Genomic DNA, 22,896 nt, shown 5'->3' on the forward strand with positions numbered 1-22,896 from the left:
GTCATAATACGATTCAGCACCAAGAAATCTACCTAACAAGTCTATATCCAGTCCAACATAAGATCTTCTCACTCCTACTCCTCCTCCTCTTCCTCCAGATAACCATCGTCGTCCGCCTCGACTGGGGGTCCCTGAGGTGGAGCTGGTTGGGGTGCTGGGGCCTCCTCCCCCTCCGAATCCTCTTCTCAGAGGGATAAAAAGTCTTCCTCCTTAATGAAAGAATCTGTAATTATTTTCCCCATTATATATAAATACATTCAGGCTCATAAAATAAAATGTAGTAATAGAGTGTAACTTACACTCCTGGACAGAAGTTCAGTGGGGTCCTCAGACATGCCGCCTGTGGAGTAATCGCTACCATGTGGTCTGAAATAACCCATCTGGGAAAAAAAGTGGTTTTAGCCAATATGCAGTGTGAGTGTGCATGTACATGTGTGTACTAGAGGATAACATTTTTCGGGAATTCCCGTGGGACACGTGATTCCTGCGGGATACACGTGAAACAGGAGTCAAACATTTATCCATCTCGTGATTGGGACAGGACAGGAATAATATTCCACGGGAGTGGGCAGGAGCGGGAAGGGTTAAATTAAATAGGATGATTATTGTTCTGAATGTCGGCTATTTCAAACCTTTCATTCGCATTTTCGCTCCTTGAGTGCATGATTGCGAGAGCTGCGCATTTTCCCTGACTCCTGCGGGAGGTCCTCGCACAGCCTACACTGCCTGTCCGACAATGTCAATGCGTCAATGGGAATGCGCTATAAAAACGGTCCTCAATGTTATTTGAATGTTGAATAATTCCATGTTGGCAATAATTGAGGAACTTCTGTCCCCGTTGCAAACAGACCAGAGAAAGAACAACAGACTCGCATGGCATCAGTCAATGCGCGCACGATTGATTTAATCTCATCCTTCTTTGTCGGAGTTGATTTTTGTGTGCTGTGCTAAAACTTCTACAGCTTTTCAAAAAAGGACGCCTGGTTTAAAACGTTCAAATAAGGCAGGCAGGATTTCGCATTGTTGACATGAAACCTCTTGAATCTGATAGTGAAATAGCCACTTGTAGTAGCCTACTGGGTTTGCAGGCTCGTAAGACGTTGCCGTTATGGCATTTCCCAATCAACTCCGCAATAACAGGAAATTTAACTGAGGCTAATTTAGCACAGCATTCAATCGTAATCAAAGTAGTCAAGATGTACTTCTATGAGGAGGATTCAGAAGTAGTGTTCAGTGCGCGTCTGCTGTGAGTGTCAAAAAGCGCAGCCAACAAAGTTAGAGAAGTTCTCTGCTCCGCCTCCCTGCTCTAACTGCACGCCGTTTCACCCCGTGTGTTTTAAGTCAAACGCTGTCATGAAACCGTTGGATTAGCTTAGTAGTATGTTTAGATTTAGTCAGGCTACTAGTTCAGTAGCCTAACCAGTAACCAGCATCATGAAGTTGACCTAGGTAAACTCGTGCTTACTGAACTAGTAGCATGACTAGTCTTAACTAATCCAACTGGTTTCATTACAATTGCCTACTATTAATTGTAGCATCTGATTTCCTCCCCGTTTTTTTGTTGCACAGAGAAATGGCATATAGGCCTACTGTAGGCTATTGATTAGTGCATGGAGATGTAGGTGCCTCCCCCCAATATGGTCCAGCTGCGTCTTGTCCAGCTAATACCGCTACGCCCATTCCTCCTTACTAGACCGCCCTCACAGTAACGCCCCTTTGGCTGTTCAAATTTCTGAAGTCAGTGCTGCCGAATGACAACACAAGCGCCGCACGGGACTTATATTAAAACGACTGGATGGATTTCGCTGCAGCGATCACTCAACTGTCGGTAAGATTTCGAATAAAATGCATGAATATACATAACGGTTACTTTACGAGTTGACTTAGTCGGAGTGCGAACAGAAAGTCGGAGGTGTCATATTTGTTCAACCTGGTGTTAAACGTAGGCCTAATTTCAATTCTTGACCAGTGCATGTAAAGCAATTGTAAATAAAACCGACTTGATGTAGTAGTGCTAAAAATAAACCTTTATATTTTCTCTTAGTGAACTTCTCAAAATATATGGGCTAATGTAGATACCACTTGGGATGGGTTTATCGTTACCTATTGTTTCTGATGGGGCGTTAATTGGTGTGGCACCCGGAACTCTTCCTCACTTCGGGAAGTGGTAAGCTGTGTTTTTTTCCTCCGTGTCACAAACTATTTAATGATGTTTCTGTACTTTAATTTCTCTGTTATTTTATTGATCTTTGATGGGAAGACATTCTGTTACGTTTGTGTTGATATTTTCGTTGTAATTTTCGCTCAAAGTATGTACATTAGCGCCATTAATGTCCGCGATCGTTATGAAGTTAACAGGTGCTAACGAGCAGATTGGGAAGTAAATAAATGCTAGTGATACTGGATCGAGGCCCCTCGTCATCTCTCCTGCCTCTTCAATCATCCAAAGACTGTTTAGTCTGTTATTTTAATGTAATGGTCGGTTCATGTCCGTTGCATTGACTTGACTTGTCATTGGGTCTGATTTTAAATGTGCCATATAGTTCACAATGTGGGAGCAGGTTCACACACTAAATAAGACACTAAGGTCAAGCACAAGCAGATTTTTTGTTTTATTTTTCTCAGAGCAGAGTAGAGCAGATGTTTCAGGTTGCTGCCATCAGAGAGCAGTGACTTGACCTCAGTGTCTTATTTAGTGTACTCCCACATTGAACTCTACTTTTTGGGTCCACGCACCTACTTATTTCTAAACATCTAGAGTGCAACAATACCCATGCCTCCTAATGTGCCATATAACCTGTATCTCACCTATTGTGTGTGTGTGTGTGTGTGTGTGTGTGTGTGTGTGTGTGTGTGTGTGTGTGTGTGTGTGTGTGTGTGTGTGTGTGTGTGAGTGTTCGTGAATGTGTTCACGCAGATATAAGAAGTTGGGGTTGGGGTTGATGATCCACATGATGGTGATGGACCAGGACAGCTCTGGACCTCCTGACTGGCAGCTCCATCCTCAACCTCCCTTCCTGTCCTTCACACATGTGCAGGTAAGGCCAATTTTTAAAAACTCACTGCATTGTCTGAGGCAAAAGTAGGAGAAAAGGAGTGAGTGAGTGAGAACCCGGCCATTACATGTGATGTGACCCTTAAAGGGCGTGTGTGTGTCCTAGAACCAAGACAGTGGCAGTGTGTGTCTGTCTGTCTTTGGTTAAGGATATTTTTAAGATACTACCTTGTTGTGTTAACATTATTTTGCTATTTCTGACAGGCAGAGGCAGTTTTCTGAAGGATGGTTAATGTCAGTATCAACATGTTGTGGTGGAGGCTTCCACCTGAGCTGAACACAGAAACTTGCACACAGTGGTGAGTAAAACACTGAATCTGTTTTGTTCTGCACTAGACCAATAAGTATTTCATACAGTAATTCCTTTCTGTGCTGTGTTTATTTATTGAAAAAAAATGTGGATAGAGGATAATACAAAACACTGGCACTGTAGTGATCCCTGCACAGGCCAGAAGCTGTGTATCTCTTCAGCCTGGTGTTCTGCATTAAAATGATGGGTGTGATTTTTATGTAGTGTATTCTATGTATCCCTCTCGTGTGTGTGTGTGTGTGTGTGTTTGTGTGCATGCGTGCAGATGGAAGCAGTCGTTCCTGTTCAGCATTGATATGCCGGTAATGGGTTTGATGAGCCACAGCATGGTGATGGGCAATCAGCATCAGGACCAGGGCCGCTCACAAGGAGAACCTCCTGCCCTGCCTCTTCATCCTCAACCTCCAATCTTCCTGCTCTTCACACATGTGCAGGTGAGGACAACCTCTAAAATGCACACTTGACTTGAGGCAAAGGGGGGAGAATAGGCGTGCATGCATGCACGTGCACCAAACTTTAAGACAGTAGCAGTGTGTGGGGGGGGCATGTGCACAAGCATATGCACAAGCATATGCACGTGCTCATGTCATGTCCTTCTGTAGGTAGATAGGGGGTGGTTGTTTTTGTCTTAATTGTCATTCATAACATTAACATGCCTTTTTTTGACAGGCACAGAGCCAGTTTTCAGAGGGAGGGCTGATGACACCAGCAACTTCGGATCTGAACCTGATCAACCCAGCACCAACCACTGTGCCGCTCCTCCTCTGCCAACTGCACCACATGGCTCCACCATCTCAAAAAGACACAGACACTACTCCACTTCCTGCGAAGGATGAGAGAAGAGCCGACCTCCCCACAACGGCACTCACCACCTTCTACAGGGGTGTCATTGAGAGCATCCTGACCAGCAGCCTCTCTGTCTGGCATGGCAGCCGTCAAGCTGAAGACTAGAAGGCAGTACAGAGAGTGGTGAGGACAGCAGAAAAGCTCATAAGATCACCCCTACCTGTTCTCCCTACTACCATCAGGGAAGCGCTAGCCCAGCATGCGGTGCTGCAAAAGCACACTGGGAAACGACTTCTTTCCACAAGCCATCAGACTCCTCAACGCACTGAAGAAAACCACATGAATAACCAAGGACACGGGAGAATATTCCATGAACACTTCTTTCACCATGCCACTTACACTTTACTCATTGCACCTTGTATACAGCATCTTCACACCACCTGTATGAACTCCTCCTGCCGTGTGTGTGTGTCCACTGTGTTTGTGTATTTATTGTCCATCAGTATGTTAATCTTATTATTGCACACTGTTTGGGTGTCTGTATTTATAGTATGTATCAGTCTGTATTTAATGCCAATGCCTTATTTTTAGTTATTAGTTAAATGCACATTGGAGACTGGTCAAACACAATTCCAAACTTTGTGTTAACCCTCTTGTTGACCGTTCACACTTCATAGTGTAAAAGTAAACAGAAATAAATTCACATTTCATTCCTGTCTTGTTCACTTCTTTCAGCAATGTATGTGGCCTACATGCAGGGAAGCTGACAGGGGGGACAAAGGGGTCCGTTGACCTGGGCCCAGTGAGACGAGGGGTCCAGGAATGGGTCCTCATTACATTGTATGTAGTCTATGTATTGAGTGGGGGGCCCTTTCAGATGACTTTGTCCTGGGCAAAGCCAAAGCTGTCAGCGGCCCTGATTATGTATGCACAAACACTGGTTATGATGGTAGGGAAATTTTTCTCTGTTTTCTGATGGCCTTTGAATTAAGACAGGCCAATCTGGAACCTCTCCTGGATAAAGAGGTAGCTTCAATGGTGTGGTCACTCCTAAATCATAGACAGACATGGAGTATGGTAGGCCTATGGTAATGAAGAAATCGTTTTCTCCAATAAAACAAACAAATAGCCTATTGCTATTTCAAATACTATTTCATATTTTTTCATTAATATCTGCTCTTTTCAAGCTGGCCACATAACTGTGGTGAGGTGACACTCACTACTTCAAAAAGTCGGGAATGTGTTGCTGATGTAGGCCTACATCGTACAACTTTTCTAAGTGATATCATGTCTTACCAAGTGAACAACCTCGCCTAAAAGGGTTTTTTAATTATTATTTGTCGGGGTGTGTTAATATCCTGGAAAGGATAAATCTGTGGTTTAATCATATAGCCTACCCAGTGTTAACAGTGACCTCGATACACACAGCTAGGTGAGGTAATGCCAACGCATTGACAGTATATATTTAGGCAATATATACAGTATTTACTGTCAATGTGTCAACGTGTTGAAATCAAAGCATTTTGGCGACCTGATACGTTATGACAAATCTGTGCATAGCACGAGTTCTAAACACTATGTTACAATGTCCGAGGTACAGGAAGACAAAGCAAAATACATATTGGGATTAGAAAACGTGTGATTTATCTCACTTTCTTACATAAATTGTTGAGAATATTATGTCAGTGGAATGTTCAGTGAAACGTTTCTCTGGAAGATAACAATTTGCACGGGATATCTTTGAAAACATGGAGCCTTCATCCGGAAATGGCCTTGAAAATGACATCATGCAGTATCCCTTCACGATTGGCCAATACGGCAAATGCCGGGAACGCCCATGGGCGTGCTTGCATTAAGGGTGGAACTGTTTTACTGCAGCTGGACCCTTCTCCCTCCCCCTCCTGTAGTATTATAATAATAATAATAATAATAATAATAATAATAGGGCCTATAATAAACATGGGGAAAAAAAATTTTTTTTCTATTAGGCTACCCAGGGTTTCTCCAGACCCCCATTAGCTTGTATATAATTGTATTGGCTATTATTATGGCTACAACTGCTTACCAGGAGGCAAATATGCATACAGGTAACAACATACAAAAAAAAATACAGGAGTGGGAGTACTTTTGAGCAGGAGCGGGCAGGATTGGGAGTCGTTCCACACAGGACAGGACAGGATTTATTTTTTTTACTCTGGACCAGGATTGGGCAGGACAGGATTTTTTTTCTGGGAGCGGGACAGGACAGGAGTGAAAATCCACTCCCGTGTCATGCTCTAGTGTGTACGCGTGATAGCGGACGTCGTAAAAATTCCAAATCTCTATATTGCTCTCAAGATAGCCTGTACACTTCCTGTCATAGTGGCGTCAGCCAGTGTTGCCAATTTAGCGACTTTTGGCCACAAAAAAAATCATCTAGCGACTTTTCAGGCTCAATCTGGCCGAATCTAGCGACTATTTCGCTTGTCTTGTGAGAGGCAAATCAGTCTCCCTCCCCACGACACCACACAATGCATTTTCAGTGGCGGGTAGAGACAGACGTGACACATGATGCACTACGGTGTGGCAGCTTTTATGATCCGCTTGTATGAGGCTACGGCAAGTGATATGGGACAAAGATATGGCAGGAACCGAATGTCAACTTAAACCAAGATTACACAATCTTCGATAGGGTCAATTGTTTTGGGACTGTCATTTCTGTTATGCCTACACTTTGGAATTAGATCAGAGTCTTGTCGTTTCACAGGTATATTTGATTCACCTCAACTGTAGGCCTACCCTACACTTAACTTTACCCGGTCTACCCTACAAGCAGATACAAGCAGGTATGACCAATTTAAATGAGCACTAGCGGGCTTGCCGCAGCGACCGCAGTGAATCCCGGGCACTGGCGACAAAAAAAAACTTAAGCGACTTTTTTGTGCATCTGGAGACTTTTTAAAACGTGCATTTTCAGTGACAAATTCATCGTTTTTCCACATAATTCTGACTCTGCGCCGCCGTCAGAAGCTTTTCCCACAGTTAAGCAGGGCTGCAGATTAGCTCTGATCTCCAAAAAGTAGCTAGCACCGCCCATTTGTACTGTGGACAAAGGCATGTGGGCATGTTTTCTGTAGATCAGCGCACCGTGCGTGACATTAAGTGCATTCGATTTCGCATCAACGCATGCATGCGCATGAAGACAGCAATGCACCCTGGATCAAAATGCTGCATGACGGTTAGATTTCCTGTCAAACTTCGAAATTTCGTCGACGTTGCGTTAAAACTATCGCGGAATGAATGCGGCTGCAGTCAGATCTTGCAACCTCTGCAGTTGCTTATCCCCTTTAACGCTCGTCGGCGGACTGTCTCCGAGGTCACGCGCCCAGTTTTTCATCACTTTACCTTTTTTACATGAGATGGCATCAGCCACTCGCAGGGTTTCAAACTTTCTCTTCACGCTTCACCATGTCCTCCACAGCAAAAAGAACTGCCCCTACGTGTGAGCACAATTCTGACAGTCTGTGAATGGAACACAATATTGTTTTAATAAGCAAGCTAAACCAATACAAATGAGCGATACTGTGTTACACGTAGTGCTATGCATTACTCTGGTTCTGCAATTCCCCACAACCAGAGCACCACTTAATGCTTTGTATGATTTTGTAAACCCATTTCCCTTTGGTTCAATTTCTCCCATGTGTAGGACAAAACCCACAACCATATCTGCCATTAAATTGTTTCATGTTACCTGTACCATGGTACAAACAGGCGCATCACAAATGCAGACACCTGGGGCAACTTTTGTGGTGTGTTCATGGCAAATGTTATCATGCCAAGAAAACCCTGTTGAGAAGAGATCTTTCATTTCCCTGACAAACGGCTTTAACAGTGTTGACGATTCAGGCTTGCAACCAAACCGGAGAGAGTTTAAAATTGCATACTTTCCACGTACAGTAGAGGGGAGTTTGTTAACTGTGCAGATAATTATTCAGTGATTAGATGATTTAAGAACTGAAGCCCCTTCAATATTAAATGAAAGTAGAATGTTGTCAATGACATTAACACATTTTGGAGAGGTCAACAGAATAAAAAACATTCAAACTTTCACCTGTACTACCTCCTGGATATGGCAAGCTGCAGTGATGCTGTTTAGGCAATGAAGTATGAATTGTTTTGGACAGTTTTGCAAAAAGGTTGGTACCCCTGTGTAGTTCTTGTAGTTGGCGTTGAACCGGTAATTGAGACTCTCGTAATGTTGCATTTTTGTCCGGTACGAAATCTCTCTCAATTGTTTCAATGAGCGAGGTCACAGTGCCAGTACCAGAGATTTTCCACACAAAAAAATATTTTGTGGAAAGTAGTGTTTTTGAAGAGATAATTCATCTGCAGACATAAGGGAATTATAAGAAAATAATGGCCTTCATTTCTGTTGACTTTTTCAATCAACATTTCCATCACTGCAGCAAAGGGTAAGCAATTTACCTATAGGCCTATATTGTGAGCATATTTTACAGTAATGATGAATTTCGAACTGTTCTGCCAAATTAAATAAAGATTTGTCCAAAAAAAAGTATTTGCTTGTCGGGGCACATTAAGAAATCCTTAAAGCCTCTGCCGCTAATGTTGTGCTTTAAGATAAAGGCCAGCATAACCGGGCAAATACACAGGCCGCGACGCGATTGAAGCGACAGAGAATTCCTTCTGTGCAGCAGCAAGCGATACGAGCGATTAGAGTATGTCCATTACAAGCAGACTGCAAGCATTCAAACATTCCCATTTGCTGTGGTCACTGATCTCTATACAGTCATTGGCTGTCGCGGCCTGTCGCTCAACCGCATCAAAGCTCATTAGCATAACATAGCCAGGAGTTCAACTACAAACTGTCGCTCTCGGCATGTGAATCGCCTTTGATGCGCGACTAAATACAAAGTCAATTACTTCCGTCACTCGCCTCACTTTTGTCGCGGCCTGTGTATTTGCCCGGTAAGGCACAGTAGCTGTTAGGCTAATTGTTGCACCAGAGCAAATGGGTTGGTCTCGGATTTTTGGATAGCTGAAGATGTTCTGTGTGAAGAGATGCAGACAGACACAGCGCATTGCATTTGATAAAATATGATTTTATTGACATTAGATTATTGCATCACACAGGATAATGTAACTCACTGTGAAACTGTTCATCTTTATCGATTTCAACGAATTCTGTGTGTTAGCGATTAGTGTTACCAAGTCACTGTGGCAACAAGTACTCTACGACGTAGAGTTCAACGGATGATTAAGAAAAATGATTTGCTTACCATTTTGTAAGATACCTCCACGTTGCTAAGCGTATCCAAGGTCAGGAACGGGTTGCTGACATCCTCTAGTCTCCTCCCACTGTAGTTTATGCTAATCAAGAGGCTGACTAACACACTGCAGCTCTGAGAGAGAGAGAGAGAGAGCTGGGAAAGACCCATGATCAAAGATTATACTTACACACAGAAAAGTCGGTACAAATGCTTGTCGCACCGGCAGTACCATATTGAAGAACAATTATGCCACCCCATCTCTCTGTCCCATTCGCTTCCTGTCACCATCTCAGACTGTCCTATCAAATAAAGGCATATTGCTGAAATAAATGCACAAGTCAACAGGTATACAATCTTTGTGTTAATTTATTAAACCAAGTATTTCATTGCAACACGAAGACGATCATCAATAATATACACATGGATGGAAATCTAGCTCATCTCCTGGGGCTTAACAATGTCCAATCATGCTCCAGTTTTAATATGTATGCATGACCATGGCTGTCAAATGACAGAGGACGCAAAATCTTCCCACAAAAATCCCAACATGTAGGCCTACATTAACAATGTATTTCAACTTAAAAAACAGTGGGATTTCCTCAGCATGGACCAGTTACACCTGAACAGTTACATGGACAGTTACACCAAAGCAACAGATTATAGGGCAGGGGTGTCAAACTCAAATAAATAATACACATTTGAAATGATCCCGCGGGCCAAATAAAATGACTCCGCGGGCCAGATTTGGTCCCCGGGCCTGAGTTTGACACCCCTGTTATAGGGGAATGATCTAGCCTGGTAAACCAGCGCCACCCTCTGGGTGCGAGTGGGTCTGACCTAGAGCTGATTAAAACCCGGATGATCCGTTTGGAGAGCCGGATCAAGACCTCATCCGGTCAGACCGGATGGCTGTCATACATTGAGCCACCAAAGGCGGGTCAGACGGCATTTCATTAATATGTCAACAAAATCTTAGTTACAGCGCGAGAAATTGTGAAACCGGAATATATCCTCTTTAGCTGACTACAATAGTCATTCTCTAATCTTTTCAAAGCTGCTACCATCATACCTGTGCCGAAGAAATCATCACCATCATGCTTCAATGACTACCGTCCTGTAGCACTGACGCCCATAATCATGAAGTGCTTCGAACGGCTAGTCCTGTCACACATCAAAGCCACCCTACCCCCCACCCTAGACCCCTACCAGTTCGCATACCGAGCCAAGCGATCCACGGAGGATGCAATTTGCTCTGCCCTCCATCCAGCCCTCACCCACTTGGACAATAAAGACTCATATGTGAGAATGCTGTTCATTGACTTCAGTTCAGCATTCAATACCATAATACCACAACAACTCATCAGAAAACTTGACAAACTAGGTTTCAGCACCTCCCTCTGCAACTGGCTGCTGGACTTCCTGATGCAAAGACCACAAGCAGTACGGGTAGGGAACAACACCTCGAGCACCCTGACCCTGAGCACGGGGGCTCCGCAAGGTTGTGTTCTCAGCCCCCTGCTGTTCACGCTGCTGACACACGACTGCACAACGACCCACAGCACTAACCATCTAGTGAAGTTTGCGGATGATACAACACTGGTGGGCCTCATCACCAAGGGCGATGAGACTCACTACAGAGAAGAAGTAGACCTGCTGGCCAGATGGTGCAAAGACAACAACCTCCTGCTGAATGTCAACAAGACCAAGGAGATTGTTGTCAACTTCCAAAGGGTCCAAAAACAACTGCCACCACTGACCATCGACGGCGATGCTGTGGAGAGAGTGAGCAGCACCAAGTTCCTTGGAGTGCACATCAGCGACGACCTCTCTTGGACCACCAACACTACATCACTGGCGAAGAAGGCCCATCAGCGTCTCTACTTCCTGCGCAAACTAAAGAAGGCAAGTGCTACACCCTCCATCATGACAACATTCTACAGAGGAACCATAGAGAGCGTCGTGTCCAACTGCATCACAGTGTGGGGAGGAAGCTGCACGGAGAAAAACAGGAAGACACTCCAGCGTGTTGTGAACACAGCGAAGAAGATCATTGGAGTACCACTCCCCTCCCTGCAGGACATTTACACCACACGCCTCACCCGGAAAGCACTGATGATCATCAAAGACACAAGCCACCCTGCACACAAACTGCTCAGCCTCCTGCCCTCTGGAAAGAGGTACAGGCGCCTCCGTTCCCGTACCACCAGGCTGGCGAGCAGCACAATGCACCAAGCGATCAAGATGCTGAACACTCAACCCACTCTCCCTCCACTTGTCAGCCTCTAGCCAGCAAGGCCACTGACAACCCCCCCCCCCATCCCCCCACCACCATATCTGCGACTGAACATTCCACCTGCACTACTATACTCGTGACTGAACTTTCAACCTGCACTAACTCAAAACATGCACACACACACACACACACACACACACACACACACACACACAAGCACACTGCACTTTCTGCACTAAACCCAAACATACACACACTGACACACACACACACACACACACACACACACACACACACACAGAGACACACGAACACACACACAAGACGCACACCGCACCTTCTACCTGCACTAAACACATACACACACACACACACACACACACACACACACACACTGCTGCTGGTGTACTTGACAGACCTTTTTTAATATTTATTTTCTTCAAAATGCTACTATTACCATGTCAGAACGCTATAAAGGACTTTTTTTTTAGGAAAAGCACAAAAGCACAACAGATACCTCTTAATGTATGTCCTCTACAAGTCTTCTGTTGTCCAGTCTTGCACTTTAAATGTCTAGATGAGCACTGTCTATGTCCATACTGTCTTAAGTCCATGTATAAGTACTGTCTATGTCTATACTGTCTATGTCCTTACCTAGATTAGTCTATGTCTAATGGGAAAGCAAGAAATGTAATTTCAAATTCTTTGTATGACCAGTGCATGTAAAGAAATTGACAATAAAACCTACTTGACCTTGACCTTGACTTGACCTTCTAGTATGCTGTTCAGTCACAAACACTCACTGAGTAAAACAGAACCAACTCCCGCCTCGTCATTCATCGAGCATCTTTGATCCGTCCTGCCTGTTGTGGCCAATTCAGTCGCGGATCCCCACTCCCAATGTGTGTGCTTCTGACTCTGTTGAGGTCTACATTTCTAAATGTTAACAGTGCTCTGCCAACGCTTTTACATCTCAGTCTGTAGGCTACTCTCGTGACTATCACTCACTGCGTTACAGCGTACAGACTTTAAAGCCACTGCTGTCACTCCCCTCGTCCGAGTCAGCAGCGGCGCCCTCGGCGACTCGGTGAGACGAATCCTGACTGAGTTGTTGGTAGCAGCGAATCCCCTACAGATCGGATCAACGTTTAAGGTTCGTTTTTGCCACGAGTGTGCGAGTCGCAAGGCAACTCGGCAGCGGAAGTGAGTGGTCATCTGCTGCTTGCCTCCTGTCTGTCCCTGCTCAAATAGACTTCTGCTCCCAAATATTTGACTTTTAGTCTTCTTAAATACAAACACACACATTATTTATTGCAAAATCAGGAACATGCCGTTTCACTGCTGCCAAAGGCTCTTCGAGTCGTGGTCGCATGTTTAGTGAGGTGACCCGTAAATAAGTGATCCGTCTAATCCGGATACCCTCCTTGGAATGATCCAATCAATCCGGACGCCTCAAAGATTCGAGTTAAGCACCTCTAGTCTGACCTCGGATCTGAGAACATTTTGAACACTGTGCCCGGAGTCTGGCAAAAACCAATTACAAAGCAGAGATTTGTTTTGAATCAAAGCGGGCAGGGTTTTGAGGGAGTGACGGCGAAGCTTGCAACACCGTCGGGAAAGCACATCAATGGCAAAGATCGCCGATTGGTCAGAGCGCCCGCACAGTTTGAAAAAAAAACAACAGGTTGTTCTCATCAGCAATCGTCCGAGGTATCGTTCATCGGGGCCTGACTAAATTACTCCGGTCTCACATTTAGGCTGGTTTATCAGGCTAGGAATGATCCAGACCAGAGGTGTTAAATGTAAAAGTCAAAGTACTTTAGTGGTGTAATTACAACACTAGCACATGGCATTACATAGCTGTAACACCATTTGCTCCATTGTACCTAATATGAGATAGATAGACTGTGTTGTTACTGAAAAATACTGAAAACCTAACAAGGCCCCACCACAGTCTTGATCCAACCAGTGCAGAGTTAGCTGATCGTAAGACAAGTACACGGGTTACCCAGATTAGTTACTTGTGTTGGAAGGAAACTGTATTTCTTTTTTCTTTTACTTTTGACACCTCTGATCTGTGATACACATATGCACATGAGCAGATACAGATTTGGTTAGCAAGCCAGGAGAGTCAACATAATTTTTACAAGGTCCTTCAGCACAAGCTTTTAATTAGCAACGATATCAAACTCTCAAACTCAGTTAGACTGATATTATATTCAGGCTATTTCTTTTGTTATGTAGTCCTACTTCCAACATGTGAATACCCTCGACTCAGGCATCTGTGCCCTTGCCTCGGCGGATGACTTTTGATAAATTGACTTCATTATTGGACATCAAGGCTGACAGGAAGAAATATTACACCTAATATATATACTGTAGTATCAGTGCCAATAATCCCTGGCGCTTTTGGTCAGGATCGTATTAAATTTTTCTGAGATTAAAGGACTCTTACAGTCTTTTTTTTTTCTTTTTTTTTGGAAGGACACTGTCTTTCTTCCAGACGTCTCTCCATCTCAAATGGACATGCCGCCGTCTTCATAAAATTATATGAACATACTGAAGACGGTTTTATCACATAATCTTTATAACTATACCCATTTTATGTGCCACTATTTCTCAATTTATGGTGGAACTACTGTATATGGATGAAAATTGACAAGCTTAGGCTTGAAGCTGCTCTGGTCTTCTCTCAACACAGGTGAAACTTAATCTTAACATGTTGTAAACTCCTCAGATGTTCAGTTTCGCTATCTTTGTCCATCAACCCCCCTGGTTGTTTCCGATATGTGTTAGCAATTTCCACCAGACTCCCACGCAGAGCTGGACTGGCCATCTGGCATAGCAGACGTTTCTCGGTGGGCCCCTATTTTCAGAAATGTTTAAAAAAATAATAATAATTACATTTCTGAAAATAGGGGGCCATGAGGGTGCAGGGCCCACAAAATGTGCACTGCTAATTATGAGGGGCCCCTTTGAGCCAAAAGTGCCCGTGCTCTATTTCTCCCCCTCTCCAGCTCCCACGAGACGGTACTGGCCTGCCTCCTCTACTCAACGATTCTCATCCAACACTGAAACCCTCTAGTCGGGGTCAACTCATTATTTTCTTGGCAGGGTGTTTGACCAGTAATGCCACCTAATGTCCCACATCCACACACACCTACTACACACATTCTCTCTCTGTATCTGTCTGTCTCTGTCTCTCTCTCTCTCTCCCCATCTCTCTCTCTCTCGCTCTCTCTCTGTCTCTCTCCCCTCCCCATCTAACCCCCCTCTCCGTCTGTCTGTCTCTCTGTCTCTCTCTCCCCATCTCCCTCTCCCACCCCCTGCCCCGGGCAGCATGCCAGGTAGCTCCAGAAGAGGTCTTGTTAATCACATGGTGTCACACAAAGGGACAGGGGATGGATGAGGCTGAGCTTGAAGAAGAATAGGCTGGCGTGACTGTAGAGAGGGAGTAGCGAAGCATGTTTTGGTCTCCTTTGCCATTCACTTGGTCAGATTTCACTGTAGTGTGAGTCATTGAGTAATTCCTCTCTCTTTTCCCTATTAGTGTCTGTGGTTCACTGTCGTAGCCTCTTACTGCAGCTGGGGTCGCCGGCGACCCTATTCACTTGCTGAAAATGCTTAACTACATCATAACAACATTGCTATGACATTACATTTCTGTTCCCGCTTACTTACCCTATTTTACAATATGGGAATCTATCTGTCTTGCTGTAGATTAGGCCAGTGGTTTTCAAAGTGCGGGCCGGGGACCCCTGGGGGGGCACGAGGGGATGCTAGGGGGGCCGTGGCAGGTTGGTCGGGAAGATATTGCGAAATAAACTCAATAATTTAATGAATTAAATAACTTATTAGCCAAAAATAACCTAAACAATCCCAGTGTAATCACTTTCCTCTTTACAATGTTTATATATAGGTACGTATTGTGCTTATAATAGTACTCCAATGGGTTTAGGAATGCACCAACTTCATTGAGTTGTGACACCGGGTGCACACAAAAAATAGTGTGGCACGGCTCATATCAGGGGGGCCTTGGCTGGAACACCCCACCCAAATGTTCACTCATCGATCATTTTTTTAGGTACACCTTGCTATTACCAGTTGGACCCCCTTTTGCCTTCAGAACTGCCTTAAAAGTGCACTGTGCAAGAGTTTTAGTTGTTTACTTCCAGAATTCATGTTGCCCATTCACTAATGATACCTTTTTCATGAATACTGACCACCACTATCAAATTCTAATTATGCATTATGACTGGGAAAATTGCACTTTTCATACCACACATGAAAAGGCGGATCTTCTCCATGGTCAGTGTACCTTTAAACTAATTGATTGTTTTAGAGTAGAGTAGAGTGTCATTTATTGATCCCAGGGAGAAATTAATCAAGTTGCATACTAGGGTGCATCAAACACCCCTGGGTTTGAAAATCTGTTTTTGCAAAATTATTCCTTTGTATTAACATAGATGGAAAAGACTCTGGGGCATTCTTCCAAATGACTGTCCTTACTGTTCAAAACAGTCTCAAAATCTCAAAATACACTATGCACAGATTTTGCTAAAAATGTTACCCTTTAACCTCAATAAAATTTGCTGGAAATTACAAAGGAGTTATGACAGTGCAAAGGAACAATACTGCAAGAGCAGAGTGGGTTGCCACCAAATTCTGGTACATTGTGATTGAGGGGGGAAAAAGTTAACTCACTTATGACGTCACTGACGTTGGCGACGTTTAGCTGTGGTTTGGCCGGCTTATCAGCAAAGGCGTTTGACTGCCTCCCAGTGTAGGAATGGGTCCTAAGGACAGCTCGCCCAAACACGGCCAACAGGAGGTCCTTTGCTGCCTTCTGTGGATCGCCCCACTTTATACCCGTGAACTGTTGCTGTGTAATTGCTGTAGATGGTCCAATGTGCACCTGTGTGAATACACATTTTGTTTTCTTTATTTACAAAATGGTTACCATTACCTCATGTTTACTATCACACAAAATTACACAGGCCCAGAGAGTATTATCTTTACATATCTTTATAAAGCAGTAAGTAGCTGTTACCATTATGGATGGTGATCCGGGTGCTGCTGATTGTGGCACAGATGTCGTGACTGCGTCCCGGGTGCTTGTGGCTGCTGCCAGGGTGCTGGTGGGTGCGGCCTGGGTGCTGGTGGGTGCGGCCTGGGTGCTGGAGGTTGTGGTCCTTGTTGTTGGGACCGGCCTGCACAGAAAGACAACCCCACCCCCAAAAAAACAATGATTGTAGAAATCCTAATGAAGAAACATGACACCAGATACATTTGAGTGTGATTAGTCTTACTTGAAATTACATGGTTCTCCAGCCTGCTGATACGGTGATTCATGTCCACCAACAAACTGAAAATCTCGTTTAGCTGTATGGACAGCTTATTGATGCCTGCTGTGTCTGAATCCTGCAATGAGAAAAAAAAAAAAAAAACGGTTGGTCCAATTTATTCGTTTAAAAAAAAAAAAAGACGATTGAGGTTTAAGAAATGTACCAGCTCACATTAGCATACACTGCAGACAATAACCATGAGACACAAGTAAGTTATTTACATTCAGCTCTGAGAACTTTACTTACAGACTCACTGGCGGCGCTTCCCTGCCCAGCCTGTTGTGTTAAGAGGAGGAGAGAACCTAAAAATTACATTTGTATGTTGGTTATTTTCATCTTTCACTTACCATTCAAATGATTGTGGTGAGCCTGGGGTGAGCCTATAACATAGTATACAGTCAGTCAGTCAGTTGATCAAAATGCATCTACATGATGTTGTTTTTTTTGTTTTGTTTTTTAGCTTGAAAAGGATATGTATAGTTAGTTACCTTGTTCAATCAACGGCTGGCTGTTGAGCAAGCCTGGCTGGGTTGCTAAAAAAGATTTTGGGGAAAAAAGTGAATGTATTGTCATGCGAGACAACTTCTAGGTCTTTCAATAGAACAAATGAGGAAATTGTACAGATATTCACCTTGACTGAGGGAGGGGAATTGCCACTCACTTTCTAGCTGGGTGGCATCGAAATCTATTGCTGGTGTCCTCTTCTTCCTCCCGTTGCTGGGTCCGCCTCCATTGGTTGTCTCACATATGAGCCTTTTCATAGGCCTTTGAATTAAACACAGAGACCTCACTGAAGCAGCTCAAATGAAAGTTATTTGTTTAAGTAGTGATTATTAAAAAAAAAAAAAAAAAACAATTACCGTATCCTCCTTCTGCTGCAGGCCTCCTCCTCCTCCGACTCCAGGTCAGCCGTATGGCATCCAGATTCCAAGGACCGGTCAAGGATGTCCTTGGCCTTTGCATGGGTGGCTGAAAAGGAAGGCAGTCTCTATGAAATCTGCAGTATTGAAGCACTGTCATTGGTTTCATGTAGCAGATATGCAGCTTTACTTACCACATGTTGACAGGACCCTCACCCCTCGATGTAAGTGCCACCCTTGGCCCGGGGGGAGGTGGTTGATGACCGCCTTCTGGTTCTTTTCCTGATCATAGGGAGGCCAGTAGCAGCTGAGTTGGCCATCCACCTCTGCCAGCCAACTGGATGCCACCACTGCTGCACTCCTGTCCTCAAATTCGACAACTTTCCACAGTTGTGCCATCTCTGGTGAATGGTGAGTATAACAAAAGTTAGATTTTTTATATTTATAGTAGAGAACATTGGCAGAAGATCTTGTGTAATGTGACTGATATGCAGGGAACAATAGTTGGAGTTCATTTGTTTTAGTTAATTTTGATGTAATTGGATTTCTGGAACACTTGCCTAAATCTAGTCTTCAAAGGCTTGCCGGGCTCGAGGCATGCCCCCTCCCCAGGATTACCTTCAAAAATAAAAAAGGCAAAATGACAAAACTAAATTTTAAAAAAGTATTCCGTGGGAAGAACAGTCAGTGCCATTCAGCTAGAGTACTCTAACTATCCAGATCTATGATTAAAGGTGTTTGTTATTTGTTTTTGTTCTTTTTGTTTGTTTGTGTGGTTTTTTTTTTGTTTTTTTGTTTTTTAGGACTGATGGCGAAGAGGAATCGCCAAAAAACTCTCCCCATCTGGGAAAAGCACGCATTTGCTCTGGACGAGCTCAACCCGTTCCACATTCAGTTAAGTATCAAGCCCGAAGACCCGGTAGCAGCCGATGCTTGATGAGGGACACAACCGTATCTCACTCATTTTGTGAAGTATTCACGAAATTTTTTTATTAATTTTCGTGGTGCATTCACGTTATTGCCCGCCTTTCGTAAAGTCTTCACGAAAATAATAGATTAATTTTCATGCTGCCTATTCACTTGAATTGCCCGACTGTTGCCTAGCGACCCACTAGTTTGATGCCCTTTCGGTAGCCTACCGTCACATGGTAATCAAACATTTCAAACAAGCAATTTAGGGTTAGGTTCAGGGTCAAGGTTAGGGTTAAGGTTAGGGTTAGGTTTAGGTTTTGGGTTAAGTAGGGTTAAGGTTACGGTTAGGTTTAGGTTTAGGGGACATAAGGCGTAAGTACCGAAAGGGCTTCGAATTAGTGAGTCCCGAGTGTATCAGCAGTGTTCTGTCAGCACCCCCTCCCCGCCCCTGCAGACGTTTGGATAACCATAGCAGCAGTGGGGCAATTCAAGTGAATAGGCAGCGTGAAAATTAATCTATTATTTTCGTGAAGACTTTACGAAAGGCGGGCAATAACGTGAATGCACCACGAAAAATTCTCTATTATTTTCGTGAAGACTTTACGAAAGGCGTGAGATAGGGCTCAGGGACAGGGATATGTGTAAAATGACTCCTTGTGTTGAAATGTTTCGTATACTACATGGACTGCTCTATTGTATTCGATTACATTTTTCACTACTCCAATTTTGTTTTTTATTATGATGCCATTGTCACCCTTCTTGACACCAAGACAGAAATCTTTCATGTATATTTTTTGAACTACTGGTCGGATCTATAGTCTTCAGCTAATGGGCTCTCCTGGTGTGGGTGTACCAAAATGGGTTGCATTGGTGGTGGTGGCACTGAACAGACGGGCTCTTCAGAAAGTCTTTTTACTATTTGTTGCAAGGGTTGCGAGGGCTTGCGTAGCATTTTTTTCATTTTTCCTAAGTAATTCTCATAAGGAAATTATGAAATGTTATCAAGACAACCGAATTTGCGGTACTTATCTGCCAAGTGTAGTGTCCAAAAAATACGGTATGTGGGTCTGTCAGTCTCTCCAACACTGTATCCACTGAAGTCGAAAATTGATGGCACAACATCTGGTTTAAGACGACTGGTGGTGCGCCAAACAAATTGCCTATCATCCGTAAAGGATCCCTCTTTGATATAATCACTCTCTAAGAAATGTTTACTGCAGACCCTCTGCCCAGCTCCGTTTGGCGGGTGCTTGCGTTGCAGTTTTGCCAGCCATCTCTTCAACGCTTCAGGTTTCTTGTCAGGAATGACGTGAAAATTAATGTCTTTCCTAGATTTCACCCTGTAGTATTCGTTTGAGCATCCGGGGGCGATACAAAAGGATCCCCCCCACTTTCGAGAAACACCTGCCATGTTTATTTGTTGGTTAGCGCACTTCACAAGGCAAGCTAACGGTATGCTCGAATCAAGTTGTCAGCTATACCATTCGGATGATGTAAGCAAAAATCATGGCGCTGCCCTAGTGGCCAAAGTCGGTACTAAAATGTAATTTTCCAACGAAACCACTTGAATTTATGATTTACTGAATGGCCTCTCACTTTTTAAAACAAATAAGCTGCTGAAAATGCGGTTGTGTGCCACTGCTTCATTTCCTCTTTCAAGTGTGCCACAAATGTGGATGGTTGACCAAGATTGCACAACCACATTATTACAGGCCAGGAAATGCTGCCTGCGTTCGTGGGGTCATCCCTATGTTCCCTGGGTCCTATGTTCCCCCCAACCGGTGAACTTAGGACCCTTGTTTTTTTTTTTTTAAGGTTTTTATATTCCCCGCTACTTCCAAGTAGACTGCTGCCGCATGGCAAAGCGCAGGTTGTTGTTGCACCTCTGATAGGTTAGGTTTAGGGATAGTTTTGGTCAGGGCACAAATTTAAAACTCAGAAACATTGCATTACTGACAGCAGGTTAGGTTTAGGGATGGTTTTGGGAAGGGCACAATTTGAAAACTCGGCAACATAGAATGCGGGGAACATAGAACCCTTTTTTAGAAAAAGGGTCCTATGTTCCCCTGTCCCATACAAAGACAGGGGAACATAGGACCTGGGGAACATAGGACCCGGGGAGCATAGGACCCGGGGAACATAGGTACGCTCCCGCGTTCGTATTTCCAGGCCAGGCTTTCCATTTCCAGTTCAGGGTCCAGGAAGGACATGGCCTCCATATATTTCCACTTTTTCCCTTCTTAGCTGCCTGGCCACCTCTGGTATCCTTGGACTCCCACTGTCCATTCTAGAGTCATCCAGTGGGGCAGGCAGCATTGCAGAGCAAAGCCAGGGAAGAGTCACCATCTATGGGTTGGATGTTGGACCTTTATGCTATACAAATAGGGCTCTAAATTAACACCAGCCAACCAACAAAGTTAAGTAAGTTGGTCCTTCCTCTGGAGAGACAAGTTTGAAAAAAGCATACCTGAAGGAGCGCGAGAGAGAGACAGAGAGATGTGAAATGGATGTACATGTAAAGCCCCTTTTTTCATGGCAGCTTGCCCACCGAAGGAACCACATTTTATTTTATTTTCTGGGTTCTGCACTGAAGGAAGACCATTTTATTTTATTTTCTGGATTCTGCACTGGACACCCACAGGGGCTCTCCTATAAATAGCTCCTCCGCCCGCCAAGTCCACACTTAATATTCCAGCACTGGGAGCATTGTTTGTGCCAACATGTATTTGATATAAATTCTCCCTAAATCACCTCAAATTTAAAATTCAGAGACGATGCTGCCAGGTGGATGGTGATATGTGCTTGAAGCATGTAGGCCTATCTCTCTTTCTCCCTCTTCTCTGTCTGTGAATGTTTGCATTACTGATTCTTTATTTGTGTAATGAGAAACCCATTACCATAGGCTATTTCTGTCTGTGAGCAAATCTAAATCACCTCAAATTTAGATGCTGCCAGGTGGATGGTAACACTGTATGTGTCTGTAGCGTGTATCTCTCTACCTCTCCTCTGCCTGTGTATGTCTGCATTACTGATTCTTTTCTGTTTGTATTTGTGTAGTGAGAAAACCATTAGCGTATTTCTGTCTGTGAGCAAATCTAATTTCCCCTCTGTCCTCAAGTGATGAATGTCCTGACAAGCAACACATGTGGGGCATTGCAGGTAAGTGTGGGTGAATAGCTGCATATTAACATCCCCATCAGTAAAGCTGTAGCAAACAAACATGAAATAACAGGCCCTCTTACTTGACCCATGTCTATGCAATTTCCTTGATGATTTAAGACATATTGCTACAAGTGCCAATGCATAACAGGATGACACTTACTCAGCAAAAAGGTTATATTTATTCTGAATGAATGAATAGGCCTAAATAAATAAAAAGTTATTACTAAAGTACTATAAGACCCCACCTACAATAACTTCTCACACAACAAAAGAATCACGCAAAAAAATGAAAGTGAGTGATGAACGATAAAACAAATTAAAACACTTTACCAACGAAACAACAATTAAAAGGGCCGCCAAAGGGTATAGTTGAAGAGCGGGGGTTCCTCAAGAGGGCGAAAACAATTAGTCCCTGTCTGTCACGGCATTCTTGGAGGAAGGACTCCATGTCTTCTTGTTTGTCGAAGACAAATGACAGAAGGTCCCTTGCCTCTTGGTCCTCTTCCTCCAGGCCATTTAATACTTCTTTTTGCTGCTCTGCGTCCAGGGTTGGAAAGGCTGGTTCGGCCACCTTTGACTTGAAAATGGTGGGGTTGCTGCGGACCCACTGAACAGCCAGGCGAAGGTCTGCTGCAATTGGAGGCTCGTCTTACAACAAGAATTTACCACTAGTTACCACTTATGTAGTGGTCGGCAATTGAGTTTGGACCCATGTAGCAAGCAGAGATTTTGGCTGAATGTCTGCACTGTCGGCTGAGTGTCAGCTCGGCTGGAACACTGGTTACCGTGACTCAGCCAACACTTCATAGAACACTGAAAATAACTGTCACTTCCAATTCTGGGTTCTGCACTGAAGGAAGACCATTTTATTTTATTTTCTGGGTTCTGCACTGAAGGAAGCCCATTTTATTTTATTTTCTGGGTTCTGCACTGAAGGAACCACATTTTATTTTATTTTCTGGGTTC

The 22,896-nt window shown here is 43.9% G+C and overlaps 1 long non-coding RNA gene across 1 annotated transcript; it reads right to left on the reverse strand.

Moving 5' to 3' along the window:
* Window positions 1–7,541: 7,541 nt before the first annotated feature.
* On the reverse strand, window positions 7,542–16,460 carry LOC134447275 (uncharacterized). Its single transcript, XR_010034586.1, has 3 exons — window positions 16,356–16,460; window positions 9,428–9,550; window positions 7,542–7,652 (listed from the first exon to the last, which is right to left on the reverse strand). It is a non-coding gene; the product is annotated as an uncharacterized LOC134447275 (long non-coding RNA).
* Window positions 16,461–22,896: the final 6,436 nt, after the last annotated feature.

Source organism: Engraulis encrasicolus, chromosome 1 (assembly GCF_034702125.1).
Source record: "Engraulis encrasicolus isolate BLACKSEA-1 chromosome 1, IST_EnEncr_1.0, whole genome shotgun sequence".
Taxonomy (NCBI): Eukaryota; Metazoa; Chordata; class Actinopteri; order Clupeiformes; family Engraulidae; genus Engraulis; species Engraulis encrasicolus.